The sequence below is a fragment of the Zonotrichia albicollis genome, chromosome 3, assembly GCF_047830755.1.
Source record: "Zonotrichia albicollis isolate bZonAlb1 chromosome 3, bZonAlb1.hap1, whole genome shotgun sequence".
Taxonomy (NCBI): domain Eukaryota; kingdom Metazoa; phylum Chordata; class Aves; order Passeriformes; family Passerellidae; genus Zonotrichia; species Zonotrichia albicollis.
Window position 1 is genome coordinate 102,040,854 of NC_133821.1, and position 22,397 is coordinate 102,063,250.

Below are 22,397 nucleotides of genomic sequence, written 5' to 3' on the forward strand. Positions count from 1 at the left end.
CAGTTTCTGACCATCCCACTTCCTGAGACAAGCTCTCCATTCCTCAGCTTGCCTTAGAAAAATCTGATCCACCTTGACTTTGTGAACTTCTGGGAATGCACACAGGCTGCCAAGGAAGGGGACAGTCGCCTCTCCTGCATCATTTGTGAGCCCATGGCTGTCCTGTACTTGAAGGCTGCCTGGCATTCCCTGACCTCAAACACTGGAGGGGAACCCATACTGCTCTGGGAGTCCAGGCAGTGGATTCAACTGCAGCACAACAGTGCTATGCATTTGTTTCCTGCTGGAAAAGGAAAAAAAAAAAAAAAACCCAGGGAATTTACAATTATCTAGCGCCTGCTTTTTAGGGTCCTGAAATGATTTCAAAATTTAGATCCAAATCCCATAAACACTTTGCCATATGACTGACTTGACTTGCATGAAGCAACACTTGCCGGCTCTCTTTGAGGTTTCTCGTAAAGAAAAGCTGTACATGTGCTAAAGTGTTTGCAGAATCAGCTCCTTGGAGCTAAATTCTGATTTTGAATAGTTGCACTGCTCTTCCAATAGTCACTGGCCTCCTGGGGACGTTCAGGCTTCTTCTAGGGTGGAAAAGCTGTGGATGTTTGTGCTGCAGTAAGCCAATGCTGCAGTTAGCTGCTCTGACATCTTCCCTCTGCCCTGATAAGAAGATCAGAACAAATCTGCCTGTGCCAAGACTGGCTTTTCTGGTGAAAAGTTCCCAAGGGATTCACTGAGGTGACATAACCTTAAGTATACTGAAATCAAAGGTAATCTGGTACCCAGAAACTACACTAAGAGTGTGTCTGATCGTCTGTTCGCAAGTTCTTGGCAGATTTTCCAATGGAGATTGCAGCTGATTTACTTAGACCTTAATGCATGTTCCTAGGAAGGGCACATTGAATTTTTCCCTGAAGAGCTGCTGCATTTGGCTTGGTACAACCAAGAAGTCATGAAGCAGTATGTATGCTCAGTTAGTTTTGCTGCTAGACTGAGACTCAGGGGTTTGGGTTTTTTTGGTTGTTGGGAGTTTTTCGGTTTGGTTGGGGTTTTTTGAGTTTTGTTGGCTGGTTGTTTTGGTTTGGAGATTTTTGTGTGTGAGGTTTTTGTTTGTTTGTTGTTTTTGTTTTGTTTTTTTGGAGTTTTTTCTTTTTGGTTTTTTCGCAATAAATATTTAACAAAAGAAAATCCTCAAAATTCCTATGCTGGAATTTAAACAAAGCCTTCATGCACATTTGTAAAAATAGTATGTGCCAAAATTCTGGACACACTTAAAAAAGCTAAACAAATCAGATTTTGAAAATAATTAGTTAAGTGTCCTTTTCTGAGCATGATGTTAGTGTTCTCCTAAAACATCTTAATGTGTGTTCTTACTGACAATGTGAGCATCTAGGCACACGATAAACATAAAATCTCAAGGAAGGGAGCAAACAGTGTCTCCATGTGAAGAGGAGATACCTCAGCAGTCATGTGTTAGATGGAAAGGAGTAGGTGCAGGAACAGCAGAGAGGAGATGGATATGTAGGGAACTGACAGTAAGAGGGCTGAGCACTAAAGGAGCCAAAGGAAAAATTGTAGAATACAGAAAAGGCAAGATGAAAAGGAAAAAGAGAGAAAGAGAAAGAGAAAGAGAAAGAGAAAGAGAAAGAGAAAGAGAAAGAGAAAGAGAAAGAGAAAGAGAAAGAGAAAGAGAAAGAGAAAGAGAAAGAGAAAGAGAAAGAGAAAGAGAGAAAGAGAAAGCAGAGGAAGATAACATAAGGCAAGAAGAAAATGAAAAGGGAAGAAGAAAAAACGTCCTGAGGCTGGGGGTCAGAAGTAAGAGGATAATAGAAGAGTAATTTGAGAAAAAAATAGAAAAGGGGAAAAAATAGCGTAAAGCAGTAAATTGTAAATTGATGTGCCTTTTTTTATCTTTTAAAGTAAGCTTAATTCCAGGATGTAAAATGAAATTAAAAGGCACACAAGAATTTTCTATGCAATATATACACTTCTGTATAGATAGATGCACTTGCACACAAATGGACATCTTGAGCAGCCTATAAAAGTGTGCCACAATCCCCTCCAAAAAACCACAACTGTAAACTGTGCACAAGCACACATGGCTGTGGTAAATGGAGCCTAGTTGTGATAGACAGCTCTTGGCTGCTTAAAGATATTGCCCAGACAGCTTTCATCCCTTCTAGCCAGCCTGCTACAGCAGGAAAAGCACAAGGAAAAGGACAACAAAGTCCAGAGGCAAATAGTTTGCCCAGAGGTCTTCATATTGGCATAGGGAGCAGAGAGAAAAAAGTAGTTGTGGAGTAAGTAATTATTAAACTAGCTACCTGGAAAGAAAAATTAAATAAAGCAGAAGAATGAACAGAGAAACTTTGGGGTGTATAATAAAACTACCCTTCTATGCCACATGCAAAGAAACACAGGAAAAGATTGCTGATAAGTGTTTCAGAAAGACATTGCTTTGGGCTGGTACATAGACCTGTATGTTTAAATGTTACCATAAAGAAAAAACCCAAACCTCCCTTGCCCCAGTCCACCATGAAAACAAATGGAGGAGGAAAGAAATAAGGGAAATCAAAGCACTGCAAAACCAGACTATTATTTCCCTTCCATTTTCTTAGACTTCTGTTTAGCTGAAGCACAGGACAGTTTGCTGATATAATGAGTGCACTTCCATTGCAATTCCCTGCTTTAATTTGTGAAGATTTTCTTCCAGTTTGGGCACTTTGGTCTGAAATTTTCCAGTATGCCCCCTTCACCTATGAAATAAAAAGTTAAATCTTTCTGAGGAAAGGTGTTGAGGCAATGCTGAAAACTATGCTAAATTAACTTTTTAAAAATTTGACACATTTTTCCCATTTCTAAATACTAGGACTTGTACTTATGTCTGCTCTTGAATCATGGGTTTAGGTTTCTTTAAAAAAAAAGTCCAACATAGGCACTACATTTTCATTTTGTGAACTTTTTGAGAGGTTTTTTTTGCTGAAACTCTTGCTGTGGGGATGAGGTGTATATCCTGCCTGCCTCCTGAAATTTCTGAATTCCCCCCATCTGATACAGACTCAGAGTCTGCTTTCTGGCAAGTTTCCAGCTGCCAACTAAAGTTCCAGTCAGTAATGGCATTCTTTTAAAAAATGTCAAGTGTAGAAGTTTTATGATGTACTGTATACACGTGCTACTAAAAATTTGCAGCAGGGCAAGTCATTTGTAATGAACTTTTTTCACTTGTGAATTATCTGCAGACAGACTGACTTTTTTTTCCCCCTAATCTGATTTATTATTTGCAGTTTGTTTCCAATTTCCACTGGTAATTTTTGATCTGCACTTTTTTCCCTCCACCATCTTTTAGATTTGAAATTCTGATAATAAAAATTTGAAGCGGAGTCTTTCAGCTGGTTGTTTGGTTTCTTTTCATCGTCTGGTTGGATGAGGTAATTTGTCTAGGTTTGTATTTCTGGGGGACACAGCCTCGTCATAATTTAGATACTAGCTTTTTATATGCCACAAAATTGCTTTCATCTAAGAAAAGACAAAAAGCACAACACAGGCTAATCAAAACTTGTACTCAGGTTTAAAAAGGAGTTTATGCTTTGTTAGAAATACAGATTTTTTTTCTAAATTGTCACAGATTTAGGGTCTGCTAAAAACAATAGATGCTGATATTTGTTGTGATTAAATCTCAGGGACAGATGTCAGAAGAGAAGCTGCAGAAAGATCCCATTTACTAACACAGAGTTACAGCATCACTCATAAAGATGGCCTCTAAACTACTGTGGCTTCTTTGGATGTTTACATTTTCTCTTGATCTGTGATGGTGAGAGCTGAGGATGTGGGAACAATCAGTCCCCACTTTTTTGGGAGTGCCTGCCTTTTGGGGGGTCTATCATGGCATCTACACCAGCACCAGGGGTGCAGGACAGCTGTGGGGTGGTCCTTGGCCGGGGATGCAAAAGCAAGGCAGAGACCACGAATGGGGTCCCGTGTTCCTGGACATCAAGCAAATGTTTAATGTCGAGGCATGTTTTATGTCAATCAAACACATAAACCACTGTTACTGTTACCGGGACTGCATGAGCCCATAAAGATGCACTTTTAAACCTTTAAAAGTAAGGTTTCATAATTACATCTCATAGAACCCTCCAGGTCCCAGGGGTGCCTTTCTGCTTTTAAGATACCCAAGGTGGATGAGGTAAAGGAGAAAAAAAAACCCTTCCTTAAAGCTCTGAGGGCAGAAAAATGCAAGCGCTCTCCAATTCCATGCACAAGATCTCTCAAGCTCTGATTTATTGGCTTTAATAACTGTGGGATTTCTCTCTGCTTTTTGGCCGGAGAAATTGAAGCCATGATGTTTGAGAATATCTTTCTTCCAGAATAATCTGCTCTAGTGCCAGTCATTGGGGGAAGCCAGCAGGCTCACTTTATTCAAGCTGCAGGATCCTCTTTCTAAACTACTTTTAAATCTAGCTTGATGCTAAAGCAGCCTCATTTCAGAATAAAAAGGCCTCTTCTGGGCAGCAAAAGGTGAGGCTTTCCCTTACAAAAGGTGCAAGTGACACAGCTATGGTGGGTGTTGTGTTGTAGTGAGTGCTTCTTTGTAAGCAAGACATCTGAGCTTCAGGCTGCCACACTTACTTTCTTGGAGGCACTGCAGCTCAGTCACCATGCTGGACTTCTGGAAATAATGATGGCTCCTGTCAGAAAAAGAAATGATAAAAGGAATTAGACATCTGAATTTGAGGAGGCGTGCAAGCCATGTATTTAAATCAGATTGCTCAAGCTGTTATTGTCCACTGCCTTTCATCACCCCCCACCCCAGCAGACACTGCTGCCTGTGAGGCAGAACCCCTCAGTTTCAGTCCTGACCACAGGGCATGGACATCACCTCCCTGCCAGCCTGGAGGTGGAGGGCAGTGCTGGGGTTTATTTCCAACTGGACATGCAAAATCCCACTTTGGATTTTTGCATTGACAGTGAAAGGATTTAGAGACAGTGTCAGAAATGCAGGGAGAGAAACATTGACGACACAGTACAGGGCAGTCATTGGATAAGCTACATTATTTTCCCAGGTATATCTTTAAACTGAAACAAGCCCCAGAGGTCACAGCAGCACTTTTTGAAATTCTCCAGCAGCTGTAACTCACAGGGGTCCATAGACCAGATCCATAGACACAAAGTTTTTCACTGTCTTCTCCAGTGGGATGTGGGCAGTTAGCATTGGTTGGGAATTTTCCAACAAAACACTTGTTATAAAATGCCGGGTCATTGGCCCCAGTATTTTCATTAAAAGAAAGGTTTCTGAAGACTGACATGAAAATTTTGAGCAAAACAAGAGAGCACATGGCAAAATAACTTGTTTTCAGGGCACTCCGACCGGAACTGGATGGAGTTGAGCCTGGAAACTGTCTTTTTCATATTACAGGTGAATTTCCAAGCACCGAGCTTGGAAGACATATGTTAGCTTCTTTTTTATGGGAAAACAGAGCTAGTATGTCTGAGTGTTGCAGTCATTAGGATTCAATAAACCTAGGCCTCCACAAATTGGAAAGCTCTCCTACCCAGTTCTCTAACGAAAATCTTGAAAAACATTCTGTAACAACAAAAAAAAAAGTTTAATTTGCATTTTGTTTCTGTGCAACTGTTTATTTAGATGAATAAATATCTGTGAATAAAGGAAACAAGAGAGGGAATGAATTCTGATCTAACTACACATTGTTTTAGGAGCAAAAAAATAAAAAAATTAAAGAAAAAGCCAGGAAATTACAAGCTGAGGTTCCCAGTTGACAGTACATATGTCATTTTCATCTTGATACATTTCATATTTCTCATGACAATAAGAATTTCCATTTATGAGGATTCTGTATAACTTTGAACTTCCTGATTTTTGTCAGGATGTGGAATACTTTAATGCTCTACATGTAATGAGCAGTTTTAATCTCTTGGTTGGTTATTGGAGACTAGCCTAACATTATTTTACACACCCCTACACAATTCCAAGACAGGATTTTCAAGGCTGAAGCACAACTAGACTTTCCTGACTGGCATTAACACTTTGGCAAGGAGATCTGGGTGCACTGTGCACCTTCTTTTCCCCGCAGGAGGGCTCCTCTCTACTTGCCAGGCAGGTTTCCCTGGCCCCTGGCTGCTGCAGCCTCTCAGGGTTTATTTGCAGTGTGTGATAATCTAAATTCCTCATGAACACCTTCCATCACTCGCTTGCTGATCCGTGTCCTGTTCTTTTGGCTGAATTATATTTTAAAGTCCCTCCTGGCTTCCCTCAGTCGGGTCTGATGCTGTCTGCTATGAAATGACCCTTGTCCCGAATGACTATCACTCATGTTTGCCCTAAAAAAATACAATGTACCTATAGTGTTAAAGCAAATAAGCCACATGTCATATTAGCAAGTATGTGCAGTTAAAGACCAGCAGACCAGAAAAGACCCACCTCGTATTGTCTTATGATTCATATTTAAATATTTCTTCCCTCCGAGGTGGGAACTCAGTTGGACACGGTCTGTGTGGCCCTTTCCCACCAGTCCTGAGTGACCAATAATTAATTTATGCTGAATGTAATTACTCCCTTGTTAACAGTAGTTTTTCTGCACTTTCTCTCAGTTGGCTCTGGAGACGTACATGTTGAGTGTGATGTATGACTCCTGGCACAGAATGAAACCCTAGTCCTGTGAAAAGACATAGATAAAGTGAGGCTGCTCCATTACTCGCTAATGAATTTATAGGCTCACCGCTCTTATCTGAAGTGCAGCAGAGAAAAATTCTTAGAGGCTATTAGTGTAGTCTTGAAATGAAGATATTGGGACTTGGGTTTAGCCATCCTTCTCTGTCCTGTCACTTCAATAGGCACTTCAAAACAACAACAAGAAGAAAATGTTTTTAATCTAAAGGCAGGAGAGCAAGACAGACAGCTGCTGCGGCCTGGGCTACACATTTGCCAAGAAACGCCGGGGCTGGAAAAGCGAGGAATAATGAAAACCCTTCCCACGTGATGACCCATTAATGGCACACGGGCGTGCGCAGAGCGGCGCGGTGCAGCGCGGGATGCATTTCAGATCCTGAGCTGCTGCAGCTATTGTGTTTCAAAGCAGTAGTCATGTTAATGTGGTGCTGGCAGGCAGACGTGAGCCTTTTTGGAAGGCGCTATAATAGCTTCCTAGAAATTAAAGACAGAAGGGTCTGGCAGATCATGTACCCCGTCCTCATAAACACTGCAGGCTGCTAGGATTCATGCAAATATCTTGTACCACTACCAGTTAAGGCAAACATTTCAACGTTAAAGACATTATCTTGGTGTCAGCGGCAGAAGAGATCCTGGACCTGGTGCCTCCTGGATGAGAGGGCCTTGTGCTGGTGGGCTACAAAGCAGGTTTACCAATCTCAGACAATCCTGCTGGACAAAAACTATGCCCCAGGCCACAGGGGTAAGTAGAAATCTGCCAAGACACAGTAAGTCTGGTCTAGAAGAGAAATTCTTCATCAACTGAAAAGTCAACAGGGAGGCTTGGGCTTGCAGACAAGGCACATCAGCAGTGGTGGGAGCTCCACATGCCCATCAATGATTATCCAGTGGAAGCTGTATGGAGAGGGAATCAGGAGTTGAACTATTGGAGGGGAGAGGTGAGGGGGAATCCTTCCTGATGTTACCACATGGAAAAGTGCACATGTTTTGGCAGATGTGTGGGAAGTTTCTTGAAGGCAAATTAAAAAATTATATACATCAATAACCAGCTAGCTGTTGTGCAGAAACCTGTATTTTAAACCATAGAGTGTAACAAAGGCCCTGTTGCAGTCTGCTGGGTAAAATTTGATTTATATCAGTTAGCAGACCCTAGAGAGCTAACCTGATACTGCCACACACTGAATGGGGTTGACGAGAAGATCCCTAGGAGGATGGTGGGGGGGTAAGATGACATGGGCTGTTGGCTTCAATGTAAGTTGAAAAGAGCAAATGGGAGAAAATATTCACAGCTGAACTCATCAAGGCAAGCACTAAGCGGTTATACAGGAGGCAACTAGGAACGGTGCTGGTCCGAGACTGGCATTGGCCTGTTGGGGATACTTTGTCTAAGAAACTGTGTAAGAAGGCAACAGGTCAAACAGCTATTGTGGCACTGGTCTGCATATCTCCAGCACTGTTTTTTTGGTAATATGGGCAAGCAGCATCTAAAGAGATGATTAAAGCCACTTTACCATCCAGCAGCCAGAAAAGCCATCTCAACTCTACAACTGTATTTTAGAGAGTGACCACAACAGGGTGCTGCCCAGGCTCAGAGGGTCTGACCTCGCGGTGTGTTGGCCCAGCCACACTCACATGGTGGAGTGGGAGGGAGAGCAGATCTGCTCTTCAGATCTGCTCTCTCTCCCTTTCCCTTGCTGCAGACTTCCTCCCGGTTTGTCTTGAAGAAAACAGAATTTGGCTTCTGCACAGCCTGAAGAAGGGGCAGGTTTTCCCTGTGGGCCAGTGGGGATGGAGGAGCTGTGTGGTCGGAGGTCTCTGTCGGCAGGGCTGGCAGCCGTGGGGCTGCTGTGGGCCTGCCTGGCAGGACACAGCGCGCTGCACTTCCCTCCCTTCCTCACGGCCTGGCCTGGTGCTCAGGGCTCCTGACCGCAGCCGCGGCTTTTTTTCATGGGGAACAAAGCCCTTTTTATTTCTTTTTTTTTTTTTTTTTTTTCCTTTGGATTTGGCTGTTGGAAAGGAGCTAGAAACTATTTGCACCAGGAAATACAGGCTGAAGAATGAGTGTGTCAGACCGAGTCCGCTTGGCAGGGCTTCTCTGACTGCCAAAGTGAGGCGGCAGTGCGTTAGGAGCCTGCTAATTGTCACTGAAGACAAAATGAATAGCTGTGGATTAACTGAGAGCTTCCACTATTGTTTTTCTAGAAGAAAACGTCTTGCTTCTAGGAAAGAGCTGGGGATGGTGTTTCAGCTCAAGCACACATTTTTCTCAGTTAGACAATCAGCAGGTCTTCTGGGGCTATACAAAAATATATGGAGATTTCCAGAAATGTCCTTTGCCATTGAATTCTCATCAGTACAATGCCAAATATCAGACTGGCCAGTTTGCTTTTGGAGACTGTCATAATTACATAGCCTATAATTAAAATGCTTCTTTAATGTAAAACATGAACATACTACTGAGATGGATGTTTTAGAAAAAAGAGAACTGACTTCATGTTTTGAAGGGCAAAGACTTGCTGTAATGGATTGTCTTTGGTGAGCAGGGAATTACAAAGCAACTCCAGGAAGGCAGTGGCAAATGCAAGTAAAATAGGGTGAAGCCCACCTGCTCCCCAAAATCAGGTTTAAGATTTTGCATCATCTAAAGCAGAGATCACAATGTATCAGCTTTAAAACAAGGCAATCTTCCTTCACTGATAATGAAAGCCTCTGCCAGGAGAATACTGTCTGAAAGCAAAAATCCATTTTGCACAGCCAAGAACCTCTGTACTGCCAGCAGTAAAAGGTTTTAGCATCAAGGTCCTGAAATGGGGACAGCTATCTACATTATAGAGTTTGACAAAAGAGAGGCAGTATATATTTTAAATTATTTTATGCAGGCAGCTTTCATTTCTGAATCTTTATATCATTTTATATTTGCAATACTGCTGTTTCTGCTGTGCAACTGCTTAGAGAGAAGAAATGGTTCATTCGAGTAACATGGGAACCCTTTTGGCATGGCTCAACATATACATCTAACCTGAATGTGCAAGATTTTTTTAAGCATTAAATCTTGCAAGAGGAAGGAAAAGAAAGAAGAAAAGTTTCCTTTTTCACACCACACCAGATCTAGTTGAGACTGGATACATGGAGTAAATACCAAGAGTGAAATTCTAGCCCCATTGAAGTTAATGGCAAAATTCCCATTTACTTCAGCTGGGCCAGGATTTCACCCTTTGAGTATTTCCAGCTCAACCAGAAGCAGGAAATAGTGGAAAGCTCTTGACAGAGCCTGTTCTCATGATATTTCCAGTCCAGATTTTCAGGCCTTCTTACTCTGCATTATTTTGATCACACAGTAAAATAAGAAGGGTGTTGGGAATATGCTATGCTAGAAATACTTCAGAAGGTAAATGTAGAAATAGAGATGAGATTGAAATTAAAAAGGGGAAAAGGATGAATGAGGTGACATAATGTACAATGTGATATAGTGAGTTTTGGGTTGACTTTATTAGCTCACTATTACATAACAGAATGGTTGTAACGTTCTGTGGAAATGACATATGAGCTGGTATACTACATTTATATAATTTTCACTGAACATAACTCCTGTACAATGCGGAAATCAGATCTTTGTCCCAAGTCACACTGTTGTGCTGTAGCTGCACACAGTGCCTTCCCAGAGCTCCTCAGTTCTTCTGTTACAAAATGCCTCAGGAAGGACAAAAGCAGCAGAATGCAGCGGTCTTTCATGTACAGGTAATTAAAAGGAAATACAATTGCTCTGACCTGAAGGCTTTGGGCAGGAAAGGGGCTCTCTCTGCCACCATCTGTTGGCGAACAGGGGAAAGAAATTGTGTTGGATGTTGTCATCTCAGAGACCTGCCCACATCCCAGCTACACAGAGGCTCCCCAGAAAAAACTTTTCTCCTTTTAGCTGCACTATCACAAAGGCAATGTGGCAACAGAGAGACTGCATCTGCACACATCCCTACTCAGAACTCCCCTGTGTGTTTCAGAGGATTGTCTTACACCAGTACAAACTGTGTCAGCCCATCAGTGAAAGGAACAGGAAAGAGTTAAAGGAAAGATGCCCAGAGCAGTGTTCAGCTTCAGGTGTGCCTCCCCAAGGGATCCTGTGCACCCAGCAAAACTTCCTAGTGTCCCAATATGAACCCAGTCTCTTCCTGCCATGGTTTCACTTTGACATGCCTTGCTGCCTTTTCTCATGGTTTTCCTAAAACCAGACATTAGGAATTGCCTCCTTGACTAAAGTTTTCATGTATTCCCATAGGCCACAATCCACTCTGAGTGCTATTCTTAATTTATTCTCGAAAGGGTGGCTCCAGGATTCATGTTTCTCTTTCCCTCTCCCATCTTGCCCTCACTCTACAAACTCTAATTTCTGTGGGGAACTTGCCTTTGGGATAGAAGCATTGTCTTTATTTAATCACAGGGCTCTTTGTTACAGCAGAATAGTCAGTTCAGGGGTCTTTGGATATTCTAAGTGTCCATAATGTCCCTCATGTTTTTCAATTTTCAATAAATGTCATGTTGCAAAAATCTCCGTCTGCCAGATAACTTCCTCCTAATTATCCACCAATCACATGCAAAATCAGTATGCCAGGGTTAGTCTAAATCAGTATGCCGGGGTTAGTCTCAGGCAAACTTAGGAAGCATTCCCTAGGCATGAAGATTATGTCTGCCAGAGCTCACATCAGGGTTTTGGCCTTCACTAGCCACTAAGAGTAGCCACAGTGAATCTTACTGGGTAAAAAAAAGGCATTGATGGGCATGACATTCTGTCATTTATTGAGCTACTTATTTGCCAGCACCAGTAATTGATACAATTTCTAGAACATTCAGTCTTGATATAAAAATATGAAAAGCCAGATTCTCCCCGATCTTAGTAAGTATTTTCAGAACAATAATTGTGAAAAAGCAATTGTTTTTCCAGTTTTAATTTGCCTGTATTTCAAGCTTCCAGCAATTTGTTCTGGCCATGCCTTTCTTTGGTTCTTTAGTAAGCGGAGTGTAAGTAAACCACCGATTTCTCCTGGTGAATGTATTATCCAGTGTAATCAAGTGGCTTCTCAGTCTTCTTCTTGATAACTTAAACAGATTGAATTCTTTGAGTGCTTCAGTGTGGGGCGCTTTCTTCAGTCTCTGAATCATTTTTACGGCTCTCTTCTGCACCTTCTCCAGTTTTTCAATATCCTTTTTTATAATGTGAACATCAGCAGCCTGTATGGTGCTGGAGTATCTGATTAATAGGCTGTAGATAAATTTCTTGGTCTGTTTTCTGAAGCCTGCACTGAGTTCCCTTTTACCTCAAGTAAAGTCTTTGCCATTCCCTCACAGACAGGAGGCTGATCTGCATGATCTGTGGCAAGCAGGGGCAAATGTGCCCTGCCTTCAATGTGATGCAGCCAGTTATGGGCTGTCTCAAACCCAGCCAGGTTTGAGCCAGGTCTGACTCAGTGAGCACAGAAATATGCTCTGGTTCACAAGCCTGGCTAGAGGCTGCTCCTATAATCTTGGGCTCAGCTCCAGGCTAACCTGGTGACACAGATTTTGGGCAGAGCATAGGGAGAGCAAGTTCCTGCCTGGCAGAAGGGTGTGAGGAGGTTCTTAGGGGTTTTTTGTCCTAATACCGAGGGCAGAGACTACAATCTGTTAAGGTATTTCATGTAGAAGGTATTTAGAAAAAGAAAATTTAAGGAAAGCTATTTAGTGAGCCTAGAAATGTTGGGTGAATAAGCTTATTTCTCTTTAAAAGGATGCCAGGTTTATTGCTGCTGACAGCATCTGGCAAAACTCTTACAAAACTGCATAATGTGAGTGGAACTCCCTGATTTTGTTAGATTTTTGTTGGTAGAAGTCTTGCATAAAAGGATTTGTGACTCTCTAGGTTCAGACTACAAATTAACTTATTTAACAGAGCAGGAGGACATAAGTGCCTATTTCAAAGAAATCCTGCCATGCCTTTCATTGCTAGAATAGCCTTTAGTTTTTTCATATAGCTGCAACTTCAAAATAAAAAAAAAAAAAGAGGAAGAAATGATAGCAGCTATTCTTCATAAAAGGTACAACCCGTATGTGAGAGAACAATACAACCCATACGTGAGAGAACAGTTCACAGGGCTGTCAGAAAAAAAACATGTGGAAAAGACTGGTTTTAAACAGCACAGTTAGAGATGAACAAGGTACCTGGAGAGCAGGTCCCTTTACCAGGGGGCTGGGGCAGAGATGGCCTTGGGTTGTTGCTGTGCCCATCCCTCTTGGACTGTCCATGGCACAGCAGCCAAGGAAGAGCCACACCTCTAATGACAGTGGCTCCTCAGGCCTCATCTGCCACACCGGCTGCTGCAGACACTGGGCTGAATTTAGAGATGCAGGACAGGGCCCTGAGAGGAGACAAGAAATTAAGTAAGATAAAAAGTGCTTTAGCCTCCCACAGTAGGGTGAATAGTAGTTCTGATTATGCTGATAAGGGTCAGGAGTCCGAGGAGAGCAGACTTACTCTAGGAATAATTGAAGGAGTAAAAAAAGGACATGTATAGACATGGTGGGGCAAAAGGAAGAGCAGGGAGCTTAAACACAGAAAGGTGCCCTCCAAGAACTGGAGAGGACTGAGGCAGCAGTGGGCTGCTGTGTTAGTGTTTCTTGTTAAAAATATTTAAGGGAGGAGCATGTCTGCCCACCCTGACAGCCTGAAGTCTGCGGCTCTGAGGAGTGAAGCTGCATGCCAACTCTAGGGGTAAAAGAAGGAAGATGCTCCTTTCCTCTGACTCAAAAATATACAGTAGGCAAGAGTGTGCCTTAAAATACAACCGCAAACTGTGATAAAACCAGCCCAAAGCCAAGACCAAACTTTTTTGGACGTAGAGGCCTCTATTAACATAAGAGATGAAAACCAGAATCTCATCTGGTCAATCTATCCCCCATTAAAAGCCAGTTTCAGGAAACCCAAGTACTCCCCCTCACTGGGAGGGCTTGAGCTCAACCTGCCTGGATTAGGAATGCAACTATCAGCTCATGAGATGAAGATTGATGTGCTTCTGATCCTAGATGCAGGGTTTAATATGCAATTTCTGTGGGCAAGCCAGATGCTCGGTCGACACTGAATGAGAGGGAGCTCAGGAACAGCTCTGCCTCTGCTGTGCTTTTCCACTGCAGGATCACTACAGATGGAGTTTCTCCCTCAGTGCACTCCCAGACAATCTGCTGGTTTTGTCTAGTCCTCCTTAGTTAACAATTTATTTTCCCCTCAGATATTTCCTTGTTACATCTGAATACATTCCTGAAGATTTCTACTTTCCTGGTATAGAAAAGTGTAAGAGTATTGAATGATAGTATGGGACTTAGTTCCTTAAAGTGAGCCACAAGGAAGGTATTGGTGCAGGATGTTTGAACTCTTGCCTGTGAATGATGGTGGGGGTTTTAATTTTATTTGTGACACATACAAACACAAGCACATCTGTAGGCAAGACCTGCAGTCATTGGCAGCGAGTCATTTTAGCAGCTCCCCTCACTCTTCATTCAGGTGAAGAGGGATCTGTCTCTGCTGTGACTATCACCTAATAAATGAGGTAGAGGCCTTGCACAGGGCAGCTTTTAGATTTTTGGAATTGGTGTGCCTTGTGAAGCCTCAAAGATGCTTGTTGAGTAGGGGAATTTGGAGCAAAACTTCATGCAACTAAACAATGGTTGTTACAAACAGCCTCATTTGTTTTAGATAACAGAAATTCTCATCCAAATCTAGGTTGCTTGGTCTTTTAGGGAGTTGTTTAGACTTAATGTTTTTCTGGATCGACTTTAAAAAGCCATATTGCTTAGGGAATTAGTCAATTTGTTAAGTTGTGTTGCATCATATTTCAGAAGAAGATAGATTGAGAGGCTTTTCATGCGCCTGATCTGATTTAGAAACAAAATTCAAAGACCCCGTGGGAGGTAGGTAGAACACTTCTCTGTCAAAAATTCATAACCTCTAGACATATTCAAAACTGTTTTTCTTTTTTGAAAGGTTTTTATTTTAATGCTTTTTATCAAACTTGGAAAATATTCTTCTGTCTTAATACCTTTAGCCTGAATTTAAGAAGAAAACTTTTGTTCATCTCTTAGGAGAACTATCCTATTTTCTGACAACTTCTGCAGTTTGAAAACAGAAACTAAACTCTTCTATTCTAAAGGAAAGAGATTCTGCCAAATCTTCCCCCCCCTTTTTTTTTTGTATCAACAGTCTAAAGGTTTGACTTGGATAGCTCTTTTTTATTATTTTTCTGGAAGATATTTTTTCCAAAAACATATGCATTGCTACTAATAGTTTGGCTTTCATGCAGCAGGATTTTTCAATAAAAATACCTGAATTATTCCAACAACTATTAAGGATATTTATTTGCCTCCAATTCTCCTTCATCTCTTGAACAAAAAGCTTTCAAGACTTTTTGAATGCAGAATGAGTTCACAGCTGGCCTCCTCCTGCTGTTTGTTTTTAAGAAATAATGTGTGAATATTGTATTATTTGTAAGATCATAATGCTCAGATTGTGGCTGGTACAGATTAGTGCCATTGCTAAAACTGGCAGCATGCTCTTACTCAAGCTGAGCACCTCAACGAGTCCTGCAGAGAGGTGTGTGAAGTGACGTGGAGCTGGGGCTTTCTAGATTTCTGCTAAGCTTTGCACTTCTTTTATTTCATCATCATCTGGGGAAACAAAATAGTTCTGTTTGGGAAGCTGTGGCATGATCGAGCTGCCTTATAATGTGACTATTGAACCTGGAGGCAAACATGGCAGCTGAAAAGAGGGTTCTGTGCATTTGTTTGGTTCTACCTTATTTTAAGATTCTTTTGTAAAAAGGAAGACTTCAAGGTCCTGATTTACATGGATGATAGGAATATATAATAGCAGTAATTACAGCTGGAAAAAGTAATTTATCATCTTAGCTCCAGAAACACTTGATTTTCCTCCTCTTTCTCATCTGGTTCCCCCTTCAAACTTGATGCCTTTCCAGGACAGACCTTTTTTTTTGTCTTTTATTATAAATATTCTACATTCCTTTTTCTTCTTTTCAAGGACATGTGTTGTCTTAGAAGTTTGTGTCACCAGTCAAAATAATGCCATCGCTTCTGAAAATATTTTCATTTTCTGACATGTACGCAGGTGCCACAAAGCAGTGCTGACAACTTCATCTCTTGCATTCCACAAATCTTATCAAGATATATCATCAGAAAACCGCACGGGCTATATCCGGGCTCTGACAAACCTGAAACATGGCCTGCTAGCCACAGATAAGGCTTGAAATGTTGGTCAGTGAAAAGGTGATAACAGCAACAAGGATCAAATGCATGTACAACTTCACCTTTAGACAGCTGTGGTTTTTGGCTGAGTCAAGACGCTGGAGAAATCTTTGCTCTGCCTTTGCCCGTACCCCGACATCTGCGTGCTGCAGGTTGGACACACAGCATGGCCACGACAAGGGCCAGAGGTGGCCCACGTTTTGGGAGAAACCCCGAGCAAATGTAAACCTCATGGGCCACGAGGAGCGCCGAAAAGCTCCACTGAAAGCCTGGCGCTTTGTTCGAGGGATCAAAAGGATTGTGGTGCTTTGTTCTTCTAAAAGTGGCGAAAAATTGCAAAATGCTGCAACAGAATTAATAAATGCATCCCATTCCTTCCCCCTGAAAACCTCCTACAGGAGGTCTTGCCACCTTTTTTAGTCCTCAGAGGAAAACTGTGAAACAAAAATAAAACTACCCCAAAAGATTCCACAAAACAGTAAACTGGCTCTGTACTTAATTCTGGTTAATCTTGGGATTTAAACATATCACTATTATCATAAAAAAATGGAGTTCTTAAAAAAGAATTTATAATCATTTGCTTAATGGTGCTTTCCCCATGCCATCCGTTTCCAAACAAAGCTTAGTTTATGGCTATCATAAGAGATTATGTTCCCTTACAGTTGCAGTATTTCTTCTATAATGATTTATTTTAAAGGGCTTCACCATGATAGCTCTCCAACTTTGTTCCTTCCTGTATATCACTGTTCAGGGTCAAAAGCTGGAAAAAGGGCTGGTCCCAGAGGCCTAACATATTTCACCAGTGGAGACTCTGGCTTTTCACTTCTCCTTCTCTCCTCATCACTTTATGCTTAAAGAATAACAGATGTGGAAACATTTAGAAAAGAACTAATTGAATTTCACATAACACAATTTAGCATTGTTTGAGGAAGTACCTAAATCAACAGCACATTTTCTGAAAGGCCCAGCGTTGCCTAATTAGAACACCAAACGTGTGACTAATTGGCCACACTTACACCAAAGGCTCTGTCGCAGATGAACGGCTGCCTATTCATCTTAGCTAAACTTGGGCCAGCGGTTTGGCTGTGAGGTAACTGTGGTTGTTTTAAATGAGCTGTGCCAAACATAACGGGGAAATTCAGCTATGGTAGGAGAACAAATCCATGTAAGAGCAGAGGAGTAATCAGGACGCTTACGCTCCGGCAGCACCCGGAGGATTACCAGGAGATTATCAGCACATAAATTATTGGATTCTTTGTGCTCCGTAATTGGGAAACTTAATAGCCTGCTCTTTATCATGTCTACTCCATTGTCTTTAAAAGCTCAGCATCTAATTAAAAAGTAAACTGATATTATCAGGAAAGGCTCCACTCTGCCCAGCTCTTGCCACTGCTGGGTCTGTTTTTTGCATGCAACAGGATGCTTTCTTTTCTTCCTTCTCTTCCTTATTTCTTTCCATGCCTGGCTCTTTTCTTTTCTTTTCTTTTCTTTTCTTTTCTTTTCTTTTCTTTTCTTTTCTTTTCTTTTCTTTTCTTTTCTTTTCTTTTCTTTTCTTTTCTTTTCTTTTCTTTTCTTTTCTTTTCTTTTCTTTTCTTTTCTTTTCTTTTCTTTTCTCCTAACCTCCTCCCCTCCATCCTTTCCACATTCCTTCCTTCTGTTTTTATTTTCATGGTAGATCCTTAAAGATCTCAGCCACCTTAAAGAAATGAAGATCATTGTGCTAAAATGTTTCCTACTAGAACATGGCACTGGTGCTGTGAGGATGCCTGGTTATGCATGTTGCTTTTTAATTGTTTCCTATAAAACAAGGTATCAGCTTGAAAATAAGCACAAAAACAGTGGGATTTGGGGAATAGGATTAGATGGTTTCACCCACACCTTCTAACGCCCCCAATTTTATGTAGGATCACTGGATGTTTTATAAACAGGTTCTGAGAAATCCAGCACCCCAAGATTATTGGGGTTTTTTCGTCTTTATTTAACCATTACCACAGCCTTCTCACCTCTATACCTTCTGGTAATTCTGAAAGATGACTCCCCTTATCCAGCACAATATCCCTGCAGCCTCCTGTCTGTGGTTCTGGTTATGTTCTTGTGGTGCCTGGGACAGGGGCAAAGCTTCCCACATGCATAATCCCCATCCTGCAAGCAGCTGAGGGCTTTTAGCCCTGTGCTGGAGAGCAGTCAGGGGAGATGCAGCTGGGACCCCCTGCCCTGCCCTGTTGCCCCAATTTACCCTCCTCAGTGTAGCCTGCCCTGGACACACAAGCTGGCTGGCTCTGCTGACCCCCAATACTGGGCGGAAAGACAGGGCCTGAACAGAGGACTTGGTGGGGAGGTGCAGGAGGCAGCTGCATGTTTTGTTTGCCTGAAGGCCTGGAAGAGCTCTTGTGGCCTGCACAACCCCTTCTGGTCACAGTACTCATACACTCTACTGGTTTGAAAGAAATTTATTTCCTCGACTTGTGTATCACATAAATAAGAGAGGGGGTAGAGCTGCTGAGTTTGCAAAGCTCTTTGTTTAGCATTCCTTGAGTGATAATTTGTGGATTGCTGCTGATGGGAAAGCTGCTCTAGAAAATCTGAAGCTTCCAGTAAAAGATGGAAGAGATATTGTGCAAAATTATGGAAGTTGCAGATGAGTGCAGCAGCTCTCTTGCTCTGAAACCCTACCTGCATTTCTTAGCTGTCTGCTTTTTCTCTTGCCCCACTTCTCTCTCTCTCTCTCTCTCTCTCACTAAATTTTAAGGACAGATGTTGTCCTTTCACATACACTTGTTGTGTAACAGAGGTGAAAAGAGCACCAGAACATCAGTACATGTTGCAGTGGACACCCTGCCATCCAGCTCCCACCGCGGAAGACAAGGGCAGCCTTGGCCTCCCTAGCAGAGTCCAAGAAGTTCAGAGAGGAGAGAGGCAGCCTGTACCTGCCTCATACAAACAAAGCCTGTACAGAGAAAATGTTTTTACCTAAGAGGAAATGGCTGCAGATTGACACTGGAGGGAGGAGAGAGAGGAATTCTGAGTTAGGCCAAGTTCATTTCTGGGGTAGGAGTCCATTTTCTTTCCCCCCTGTGTTCAGAGGAGTTATTTGGCTGGCATAACTAGTTTAAGTGTGTGTCACCTACAGCAAAAAATAATGGAAATGAAAATTTAATAGGCCACTAAATTAGGAAAGAAATTTAAGAAATCATCTAAACCATTGTTCTGTCCATATCTAGGTAATCAGATGTAAATATTTGCTTAAAATCCCTCTATATCAGGTCTTTACTACTACCTGCAGGTAGCAAGGGAATTTTAAAAATGTTTTACCTCAACCTCTCCTGAAAGTAGTGAATCCTTTTATTTTTATGTCTCACCTATCATGGACATGAAAATCAGAAGCCGTCTTCCTCTTTGCAGTGGTGCTTTACATATTTGAAAATCATTAGCATGTCCTGTCTTCACAGGACTAAACAACTCCATTCATTCATCTTTCTTTAGGGGTCATGTTTTTTCTAGTCCTCTGGTCAGCCCCTTTGCTTTCTTCCCTACTCTCATGCCGTGCAACTATGATCTTTCAGTCTGTCAGCAGTGTCAAAGACTGGAGATCCCAACCCACCCAAGGATACTGAGAGTGGGAGCCCACAGGTGCCCAAGTAGTATCAAATAATGAGCCCCAAAATGACCTTTAATGATGATGAAAATTACTTGCCTTCAGGATGCTTAAGGTAGAACCTTTTTTTAAAAAAAATATTTATCTAGTCATTTTCTGTTGCTCATACTTTCAGCCGAAAGCAAAAATTTGACTCCACCTAGTAATATAATTCATTAATAAAATCAGTCTTTGATAAAATCTGTCAGATAATTAAAGGCAGGATATAAATAAGTATTTGCGTTTGTGTGTATGAGTCTGTTCGTATAGTAAAGCTTCAGTACTTAAAAATAAACCCTAATCTGCTTGTTTCAGTAACAGGGACCAGTTTTTCTGTTAGTTCTCTGTGGTAATTTGCTTACCACAAATTCTTCCCAATTTATGTTGGAAGAAAGTGATGAAATGTTCAAAGCATGCACAGCAACGAGAACCAGTTGCACCAACTTTCATTTCAATTCTACGTAATAAGAGCAACCTAATACCTGAAAACTGGAGGAATGCAGTTAATTTTGAGTACCTGAATTAGTAGACAACAAAAAAGTGTTAAAAGCTACAAGAAAATCTAACTGATACTTTCTTATTAAATGCTCACAGGTATTAAATACATCCATGACAGTGTTCTCCCTTGATCCCCAGGGGAGTGATCCTCCACAGGAGGGGTCACTTAATGTGCTTTATGTGTATTATCCATCACTCCTGAGCTCTGCAATCACTTGAACTCATACCAGTCACAACAAAACTGCCCAAAGCAAAGGAAAGCCACTTCCTCAGTCATATTTTGGGCATATTTTCTCTGTCTGTAGCTGACAAAGGGTGGGCCATTGCTCCAAGACCTGGACAGATTTCAGTGGTGGTGGGAAAAGAATGGAAATCTGCCTGATTTTATGAACATGGCCTCTCTCAATTGATGCCAACTCACAAAATATCTTTTCATTATAGTGATTGATTACTCCCTTGGGGAATCTTCTCTCAGGTTTGGAGCCCAGTAACTTGGTTACATATCATACAGATTGATCCTAACAATACTTGTAGAGAAACTTGTTCAGGCAAACAAGTCTCCTTCCAGTACTCTGCCAACCTCCAGTCCTGCAAGTTTCCCAGTGCTGTGGGAACACTCAAAACCAGCTTCCAAAGCCAGCAAAGATGCCCATGGTGTGCATACTAATTCTGCTTCTGCTCCTCCAGAGTCAGATAAATTACTCCACCCACTTACCTTCTTGATTTAAATTTTGTGTCTAAATATATGTGTATTGAACAAATATCATTTTCTATCACTTAGAATTTGAAACAAAACCTTCTCTTCTTGAATACAGGGTGGGTGATTTTCATCTTTCTTTTAAGCAAGATAAAACCTTTTTTTTAATCACCTGTAGATGATACTTCACTTGCTGCTGTTGTTTATAGATGCATCCTGCTCATATATGGCAACCAGACATGCTGTACTGCCTCTTGTCCTGCATTTGAGACAACTGAAGCCCTATGCTTAAATGTAGGTAGTCACTGTGAGCAGGCACTAAAAAGCTGAGTGCCATATTTATTTGGTTAGTGCTCTTGATTCACCTTTGATTCTTCCCCCAAAAGAGGGAGAACATATATTATGTATTGGTGTCTAAAACCATTTGTAATTAATTGTTGGCTGCCAGTCACAGTCGTGCAGTTTTGCTATTGCTCCTATTCAAGCACAGTGTTTAGTCACAACAGCATTTTGGAAAAATCATGTGTTGCATGACTTGAACTGGCCAACCCAAGCTAGGCATTTTGCAAATGTGAACATTTCACCCTGTGCCTCAGCTTTTCTGCTGTAAAATGCAACTAATTAATGGCCATGCATATTCATTTCAGAGATTTGCTGTTAAGAAAAACTATTCTGTGTTAATGAGGATGCGAAGGAAGGCAATGCCACAAAAAAGCTCATGAAGAAATGAATAATGCTGCATCCCATGACAAGCATAGAACATTAATTTTCATCAAACTGCACATCATGTTGTGTAGCTAAATCCAAAATACAGACCGAATTAATTTGACTTTTATAACTGTAAACTATAGAATATCATTACAATATACAACTCATTGTCATAGCACACTGTAGATATAGAAATTTTCCTGGGTTGAAAAAGAAATTAGACTTGTTAATAGTAAAAAATCCCCACGAAACATCAAAATCACAGAGAACTGGAAGCTGGTGCCCTGCTGTTGTGGTTTAATCCCAGCTGGTGATGAAACACCACACAGCCACTTGCTCAATCTCCCCTTTATTCTCCTTAACCCTAGTGGAATGGGGAGGAGAATGAAAGTAAAATGTATATGTTGAGATAAGACCAGTTTAATAATTTAAAGTAAAATACTGTATTAATGGTAAATAATAATATCATTATAGTATACTATTATTATAATATAGAATATGTACTATAATATATTATATATAATATATTACATAAAATATATAATATATAACATATATATAATATAATATAAAATTATTATGATATTATATATAATATATGTAATATTATAGTTATGATTATATATCATAATAATATATGTTGAAATAAGACCAGTTTAATAATTTAAAGTAAAATACCATATTAATGGTAAGTAATAATAATAATAATAATAATAATAACAAGATGATGATGATGATGATGATGATGATGATGATGCTGCTGATGATGATGATGATGAAATTATCCTTCTGGGTAACTCCCTCCAGTTTATATACACTGGGTATGATATTCTGGAGTGTGGAATATCCATGTGGTCAGCTCAGGTCACCTCCCCCATCTGTGGTCCCTCCCA